At 47.7% G+C, this 9053-nt stretch overlaps 1 long non-coding RNA gene across 2 annotated transcripts; it reads right to left on the bottom strand.

Annotated features, from left to right (window-relative positions):
• Positions 1–2652: 2652 nt before the first annotated feature.
• On the bottom strand, positions 2653–5572 carry LOC131485460 (uncharacterized). 2 transcript variants are annotated; one of them, XR_009248860.1, is made up of 2 exons: positions 3103–5572; positions 2653–3002 (listed from the first exon to the last, which is right to left on the bottom strand). It is a non-coding gene; the product is annotated as an uncharacterized LOC131485460 (long non-coding RNA). The 2 variants fall into 2 exon arrangements; XR_009248859.1 differs by having other exon boundaries at positions 2653–2999.
• Between the last annotated feature and the right edge of the window lie 3481 nt (positions 5573–9053).

The raw sequence follows: 9053 nt of genomic DNA, 5'->3' as shown, positions 1-9053 counted from the left end.
AAGCTTCTCTGTTTACGAATTCTTCTTGATTTCAACTCAAGTACAGAGGTGTGTGGGAGGGCAACGTAGAATGAGGTTGGAGTTTTCTGGTTTGTCATTTACGTATGTTTTGCAGTTGTGTTTAATGATGGTTATAATGTGGGTTACACTTGATTTTAGTCAAAATTATTTACAAATTACATTGTCAAAATTCCAGCCTTTCCTTTGAAGGAGCTGTCAGTTTCGCGTGAAAAGATAACAATGGTGACGAGGTTTTGTTCTCAAGTGAGACATTAGAGAGATCAAAGTGGGGGAGAGGGGCAGAGGGAGAGAGGGAGGGGGGGGAGAGAGATGGGGGGAGGGGGAAAGAGAGAGGGAGAATCTCAAGCAGGCTCCATGCTCAGCACGGAGCCCGAGGAGGGGCTTTATTCCACAATCCGGGGATCACGACCTGAGCTGATATTAAGAGTTGGACACTTAACCAAATGAGCCACCCAGGTGCCCCAAGTGAAAGATGATTGAATGAACCCCCATGTATGTATCATCTACCTTCAACAATTACTAACTCCTGGTCCATTTTGCTTCATATACAGACTCTTCTCCCACTGGATTACTGTAAAGGAAATGCCAGACATAATGTCATTTTCATCCACAAATAAGGAAATTTTTTAAAAAATGTATTCCCGGTCTTAATTTGGTTTATGCGATCGCACTTAATATTAGTACCAAATTTTTTTCAAGTTCGATTTATTTTTTAGTGATCTTTACACCCAACGTGGGGCTCAAACTCACAACCCCGAGATCGAGTTGCTTGCTCCGCCCACGGAGCCAGCCAGGTGTCCTCAGTATAATAATCTTAAGCTTCCTCTATTGAGAAATCCTGGGGGCCCTCGGTGGTCATGAATGAATCAAGCCAGATGCCCAGGAAAGACCCCTTTCCTCGTTTAAGCTGTTTTAAGTTCGCAAGCACAACAATGTGTAACACAATTGCAGTTTTCTTTGTGTGGTGTGCCCAGTTTCCAGCCACGCGTCTGCTGAGTCACCCCAAAGCCATTCCTTTTCCTCAGTTTTATTTTTCTTCGGCCCCGCGGTTTTTCCTTTTTACCACTTGGAACACCAGGTTCAGAGTAGATCCCAGGAATCTGTGTTTTTAAGAATCATCTGGGTAAACCTTGCATCCGGTACATTTGAAAAAGACCAAGGTGGGAGATCCTTGGACCACACAGAGGCCTCCCCGCTCCACCAGCCCGTGGAGGGACTCTCAAGGATTTCTCTCTGTGTCACCCTCCAGGCCACCAGCGGAGCCTCTCAGCTCTCCCTTTGAAACACACTCAAGAGTCAGATCCCTCCTCACCAAATCCACGGCTACCACACCTCAGTGGAGACAACCATCTTCTGTCCTCTGGATTATTGCAGGCGCCCCCTGATGGGTGCCCCTCACCACCATTGGTTTCCTATAGTCTATTCTATTCTCCACACAACAGCCATACCGGATCCTTGAAAACAATCAGATACCATCTCTCTCCTGTTCGAAACCCTCTGTTACGGACTGAATTGCATCCCCTCAAAATTCCTATGTTGAAGCCCTAACCCCCACAGTGCCTCAGAATGTGACTGTATTTGGAGACAGGGCCTTTAAGACATAATTAAGTTAAAATTTGGTCATTAGGGCGGGCCCTAATCCAATATGACTGGTGTCCTTAGAAGAGGGGATCCGGACATAGACACGCACAGAGGGAGGACCACGTGAAGTCACAGAGAGAAGACAGACGCCCACCCGCAAGCCAAGGAGAGAGGCCTTGGGAGAAACCCACCTGTCCGCCCCTTGATCTCAGACTTCCAGCCCCCATGTGAGAAAAGACATTTTTGTTGTTTAAGCTCCCCCATCTGCGGTACTTGGTTATGGTACCTGTAGCAAACTAATACACCACTGGAGAATGGCTCCTGATCCCACCTCAAGAAAAAGCCAAGATTCGTACTCAAACCTACCAAGCCCTAAATGATAAATGTACCAGATTAGGTGCCCACTGTTTGCAAACTCACCGTTAGCGCAAGTTGGAAGGCTGAAGAATTGCCATTGTTACATGAAAATGGGATCAACACGGTTACTGCTGCCGCAGGAAAAATCCAGAGTAGGAAGGAAAATTAGTCATCAAAAAGTATTAACCTTGGGTGCCTGGGTGGCTCAGTTGGTTAAGGTCTCAGGTCAATATCTTGTGGTTCGTGAGTTCGAGTCCTGCACTGGGCTCTCTGCTGTCAGCACAGAGCCTGCTTCGGATCCTCTGTCTCCCTCTCTCTTTGCCCCTCTCCCACTTGCTCTCTCTCTCTCTCTCTCTCTCTCTCAAAACTAAATAAGCATTTAGGGGCACCTGGGTGGCTCAGTCGGTTAAGCCTCTGACTTCGGCTCAGGTCATGATCTCACGGTTCACGGGTTCAAGCCCCACATTGGGCTCTGTGCTGTCAGCTGAGAGCCTGGAGCCCGCTTCGGATTCTCTGTCTTCCTCTCTCTCTGCCCTTCCCCTGCTCACACACACACTCTCTCTCTCTCCCTCAAAAGGAAGTAAACCTCAATTTTTAAAAAAATTAAAAGTAAATAAATAAATATTAACCTTCACGGTGGTCACATAAATTAAAGTCTCATCTCGGAACGCTTAGCCAACTCTGCCTCCTCACCTTTCTGGTCCGTTCTTCAATGGAGATGTTGGGGACAATCCTTGGCCCTTTGTAGACCCGGCAGGACCACACAAATCGGCCTTCGTCGTCCGAACCGGGTATTGACGGTGGGTGAAGGACTGAAACGCAGCGACAGGCCATTGCTCATTGGAACGGAAGGACCGTCCATCTGTAGCCCGGCTGCACTGTTCCGAGTGCCGAGATGTTCCAACTGCGGCACGTAGGCTGGGAGAGCCGGCTGGCTCCTGTCTGGGGCGGGCAGCTGATATTCCAGCCAGGAAATGAACTGCCTCTCCTAATTGGCGCTGCTGCTCTTCATGAGGAGGGGGAAGGCAGATTTAAATGACCTGCTTCGGGCAGGGAGGTGGGCAGGAAAGGAGAGATGGTTTGGGTGAAGAGCTTCAATGAAGATGGAGAGAATGTTGCAGGTGCCATCCGGGTCCCGCTTACCTGCTGATTAGGTTGCTTGGGCAGCCAAGACCCGGTGGCTTCGCCGACAGAAAATGTGTTTTCTCACCGTTCTGGAGGCTGGGACGTCCAACATCAAGGTGTCAGCAGGACTGGTTTCTTCTGAGGTCTTTTCCCCTTGGTTTGCAGATGGTGGCCTTGTCTCTGTGCACGTGCACATCCCTGGTGTCTCTCTGTGGGTCCTAATCCCCTCTTGGACACCGGTCAGACTGGATTAGGGTCCACCCTAATCGGCTTCATTTTAATTTAATCACCTCTGGAAAGGCCCTGTGTCTAAATATAGCCACATTCCTGAGGGCCTGCGGGTTAGTGCTTCAGCATATGAATTTGGGGGTGGAATACAATTCAGCCCCTAACACCTGCCTGGGGCAACCCTCTCCCCGCTATTGCGTGCTTGTTGCTAGTGACTTTCAGCTGTCCCCTTCTCCAGAGACTTGTTCTGGGCCAACCAGGGTTCCCTTACCCGAGTGGTTCCTCTTACCCTATTGTGTAAAAGGCTGGCCCTCTTGCCTCAAGGTGAGACCAACGCATTGGGGCTATCTGCTACGGAGCTGTCTTTGGGGTCACGGTAAGGCCAGATTCCACATGAAACCACAGCCTCCTTAGCCTCTTCCTCTGCGCCATTATGCTTCCCTCATTCCCCTCCCTCTGGGAGCACTCCTCCAGTGAGTCACAGACACCTGGATCCCTGCCTCAGGCTCTGCTTTCAGGGGACCCGATTGAAGGCAGTGTTATCTTAGATCTTCTTTAGAACTACTCCAATTTTAACCCTAGAATCTAAGAATGGAAAATGGAAGTTTCTGTCACTGCATTTTGTCTTCTCCATCTTTGAAAGGGTCTTTGAATCTGTCCCCTCCTCTTCATTCCTTCAACCACTATCCTAACTCAGGGCATCATCACCTCTTGCCTAGACAATAGCTCACAACAAGGCTCCCTGCCTCAATTTCTCCACATTTTCTTCAGAGTGCCTTTCGGTAAAACTATTAGGATTAACTTTGATGTGGCTTAAAACCTTTTAATACCTACCCAGCTGCTCCTGATAACACCCTCCAGCACTCACCCTTCTCTGCCTGCAGCAGACAGTCCATATTCCTTAGCACGGCCTTCAAGGCCCTTTCCAGCAGGCCCCTCCTCACGTTTCCAGTCCCTAGGTGGGGTGTTAACTCATGTGGCCTGCATAAGGCAGTCTAAGAAGTGCAGGTGTAGACAGCCTCTGCTAGTCGTTGGATGAAGGATGTACATCCTCCCTAGTCCAGAGGCACACGTCAAGGCTCTGTCCTTCGTCCTTCCCAAGCACTTATCTGTGCATGACAGGAGAACAGGGGGACAGGCTGCTCTGATCTGCCGACAGTAAGAATCCCAGAGGGGCAGCAGAAACACTGGATTGCAGAATCAGGACACGAACACGCTGAGAAGTCGAAGTGAAGGACTGACTCTAACCATTAGTCTAAATAAGATTTGATCAAGACAAGAGAGTTCATAGGAGTATATTTGAGAATAGGGCCTTGGGCAGCGTGGCCTACGGTACCTGTTCCGGAGCATTATCCCTGTGCCCCACAGAAGGGTTCCATTCCAGATGATCTTGGGAAACACAACCATGCTTTTCCCTCCTGTTATAAAGTCAGTTAAACCACCAGAAAATACAGAGGCTCTGAGATGCCATAGGAACCCTTTCTCTTTGTTTAATCCACCAGTCCTCAAACAGACCCCTTTCTGTATATCATCTATTAATACCCACAGAATTGGTGTTCCATGGAACCCGGTGTGAGAAACTCTGGCGCGGGGCTTCCTTTCCTTTCCTTTCCTCTCTCAACACGTGTGGTGGGGTGGGGGACAGAAGGGCAGGCATCTGAATAGCTGAAGAAGACCCCAGAAGAGGAAAAAGACTCTGGGGGAATCCCCTCCCTCCACAGGTATCACCAGGTCACCGCTATCAAATTTTTACCGGAGCATCCGCGAAAAGAGGAACCAAAATGTCTTTGAGAGGGACCAGAGAACGGTTCAGAGACAGGTGGATTAGTTTCAGAAAAGTGAAAAGTAAAAAGTCAGACAAGCTGTGTCCTCGGATCCCTAGGCAATAGAACTATAAATTAAGAAGAATTTAACCCAAAATGGGTTAACGTGAAAAATTTTACAAAAGCTTTCTAAATGAGTCTTGGTTTCAAAAGGAAGTTGAAAAAACAAATTACATACTATTCAGAAATAACCACTAATTAGAGAGCTACATGTCAGAACCTGGGCGGTGTGGCTAAAGCAGTACTTAGGACAATGCATACCCACAGGTGCATTGATAACAAAACAAGAAAGACTGATGATATTAGGTGAACAAAGTTTCCAACCTAAGAAGCCGGCAGGCGAAGAGCAAAATCAATCCAAAGGAAGTAGAAGCAGAAATCATTAAAGATAAAAGCAGAAATAAATAAAAGAAAAACAAATTAAACACAATAGTACATTTGATCAATCAAAGCCGATGGTAATTCACTGAAAGAAAAACAATAGACTTTTTTTTTTTAAAGAACATTCAGGGGCGCCTGGGTGGCTCAGTCATTTAAGAGTCTGACTTCAGCTCAGGTCATGATCTCACAGTTCGTGGGTTCGAGCCCCACATCGGGCTCTGTGCTATCAGCGTGGGGTCTGCTTTGGATTCTCCATCCCCCTCTCTCTCTGCCCCTCCCTGCCTGCACTTCTTTCTGTCTCTCTCAAAATAAATAAATAAACTTAAAAAAAAAAAAAGAACATTCACTCTTTTTTTTTTTTAATTAAGTTTATTTTTAAAATTTTTTCCCACAGAGATAGGGAGCAAACAGGGGAGGGACAGAGAGAGAGGGAGACAGAATCCCAGGCAGGCTCCGTGCCCGCAGTGCAGAGCCTGATGCGGCCCTCGAACTCATGAACCTGGAGATCATGACCTGAGCCAAAATCAAGAGTCCGATGCTTAACCGACTGAGCCACCCTGATGCCCCTAAAATAGACATTTTTGGAAAGTGCTATCAAAGAAAAAAAGGAGGCAGTAAGTATAAGAACAACAAAGCATAGATATTTGAACAGATAGAAAATATCAGGTACAATTTGTAGCAATAAATTTGAAAGTTGAGACACAAGCTATGATTTTTGTGAGGGAAATATAAATATCCAGGAGACATATGCAAAGATGGAAAATATTATAGGAAAGCAGGTTTGATTTCATCATATGCAATGACTTCCTAACAAATTAGAATGGTCCGTGAATGATATCACCTATGCTTCTAGGCAGGGAGTATCATAGGCTCAGATGCTGGTTGACCAGTTGTCAGGAGCAATGAAGTTGGTGCTGTCAAGGGGGACTGGAAAGAGAGAATTCTCCATTTCTTTGGTTTCCGTGATCCACCTCCCTTAGCTGTTTGTTGTTTTTGCCAGTGGCCCTGGTTATGGGGAGCAAAGTTGCTCCGACAATCTCTTAGGGACTAGTAGGCAGCAGAGAGGCGGTGGGTATGATCGGGAGGCCAGAGCAGAGGCCCCTCACTACTACCAGCCTCCCAGGTTCCCAGGATACATGTAGGGATGCCTCTGGAATAATTGGGTTAAAGTCAGGTCAGGACCCATCTAATGACTGTGCTCTGGGGCAGGGCTCTGACACGAAGGACAGGAAGTGACCAGCCCACAGAATGGACCATAAAGGCTGTGACTCACTGGTGGTCATGGGACGCAGGTCATGCCCCCAGTAGGCCAGATACCACAACTATGGGTCCCATTGTGGAGATGGGCAGTCCCAGCATGGGAGGTAGGCTGCATTGGCGATGTCCATGCCTGTGAGCACCAGAGAATCAGGAACTGCCCTGAGCAAGGGGGAGAGGGACCGCCACGCAGTGGAAGGAGCCCGCAAAGTGTCACAGTTTTGGCCTCTGCCCTCACCCCTTGTTCGGTTCTGCCCACACACCCACACTGACCCAGACTGGGAAACATCACAGCCTTGCCCAGTCATGGTCAAACCAGTCATGGCCAGCAAACCAAGGAGGTGACGCATCATTGCCACACTGGCAGGCCTCCTGGACTGGGCTGGGACTGGCCAGCCAAGTCCCGGGTACTGGCCTTGGGCCATTTTGCCAGCCAGGCAGGGTGGAGTCACTCTCCCTTGAAGGACACTGCCTTCCCTGATGGAGGATGTGAAATGTTTCTCTGTCCTCCTAGAGTTTTGAAGGCATCTGAGAAGGGGCAAGACTGGGGAGCAGAGAAAGGAACATTTCTTTGTAAACCAAATCTGTCAAAACCCCAAACATACCGGAAGAACCTTCTTCCGGTGTTAGTCACACCTGTGATTCCCAGAATTTATGCCTGGAATGTTTCTGGGATCAGACAGAACCTCCCCACTCAGGTCAGCTCGCAGACATGTGTGTGCTCATCTGCCCCACTGACTTCTTTATATCACCACCCCCCCCCCCACCCCAGCCGGGTCTCCAGCTACCAACCCGTCCAGATCTGAGCCCCTATTTACAGGCGCTGGGTGTTCCCATTGACCTCAAATGAAGCTACTCTTTCAGCTGGTCTTGGCTTGAGTTCCAACAAAAGTACATTCTGGCTATGAGGAGTTTGGAAATGATTCCAGGAAGAGGTGGGGAAGTGATACAGGGAAGGAAGGAAATCCGAGGAAGAGAAGCCAGAAGAAGTTGTCTCGATCACCCAGAAATGTCACCGGTGAGGAAGCACAGTCCACCCACTCCGCCACAGTCTTGTCCCAGGTGAGCCGAGGGCTATGGCAGGTGGCGGGTGGCGTTTGCACAGCACCGTGATTCCACTCATCCAGATGGAAGTGCAAAGCAGTATTTCATTATCGAGTGGGAGAAAACTCAACAAATATTTGCGTAAGAGGATTTTTGCTCACCCTGGGCGAATAGCCCGGCAGGTTTTGTTGGTTGGTTAGGATTGGGGGTAGTGGTTGCTCTGGAGCAAATGTGGCGGAGAAAAAGAAAACAGGCTTCTCAGAAGATGCTGGGGATTTTTAAATTTGTGTTCGCTTTTCTTTGTTTGCTAGGAGCCGACAATGCCCTGTTTCTGGGTGAATGACAGTGGGATGGTTGTCAGGAGGTACCCAAAAGTCAGGTGATCATATATCTGTAGAAGCCCCAGAAATGACAGTAAAACTTTGAAGTGGGAATGTATTTGACTCCGGCCATTAGGGAATGCCTTGGCTCAGGAAATACGCATCACTGGGCTATGTGTGGCTTTAACGCAGGGCTGGGGAAGTCGAGAATACAGAAATACACTGATAGAAACGAGGGTGGAGAGGGGGGAGCTGGAGAAAGACGGGGAATTAACGTACATATAAAGATATACAGATCTTTAATTACAGTGAAACATATAACAAGGTGAATGTAGACACCAATATGTGCACTTAGAGAAAGATATACAGAGATATACAAAGAGGTTCACATATGCAGAGGAGAGTTTATTCACCTGTGTGTGGTGAGATAGCTCCTGGATGTTTTCCCTTTATGCTTATCTACTATAATCTGCTTTTCCAGAATGGACTTGCATCATTTGTCCAAAAAGAAGGTTTAAAAAAAAAAAAATTGAAGATATAGAAAAAGTACAAAACAGCTCGTAGGAAAGGCTTCAGACTGGCGGACACTTTGAATTAATCTCCTATCTAGTTAGTGTTGAGGCAAATAGAGGACTTTCTGCATCAGGGAGGAGGGAATATTGGTTACCCCGAAAAAAAAAGAGAAGCTATGTACATGGTCCCAAACAGCTAATAACATACCATGCTATGTTTCTGTCTGTGAAATAGTGGACTCCTGAAAAGCAGCAGTCTTCGACGAATGTCCAGTTTGCAATCCAGCTTTTCTAGGAGGACAGGAGCGATTCTTTGTGGGTATTCCTGATCCCAACAGCTTTCTACATGCATGTTGCTCTCAACGTCTGTGGCACATTTAAATAAATCAAACGAACAGGTCCAT

Source organism: Neofelis nebulosa, chromosome 9 (assembly GCF_028018385.1).
Source record: "Neofelis nebulosa isolate mNeoNeb1 chromosome 9, mNeoNeb1.pri, whole genome shotgun sequence".
NCBI lineage: Eukaryota > Metazoa > Chordata > Mammalia > Carnivora > Felidae > Neofelis > Neofelis nebulosa.
The sequence above is the reverse complement of the archived record's forward strand: the minus strand, read 5'-3'. Positions and strand labels throughout refer to the sequence as shown.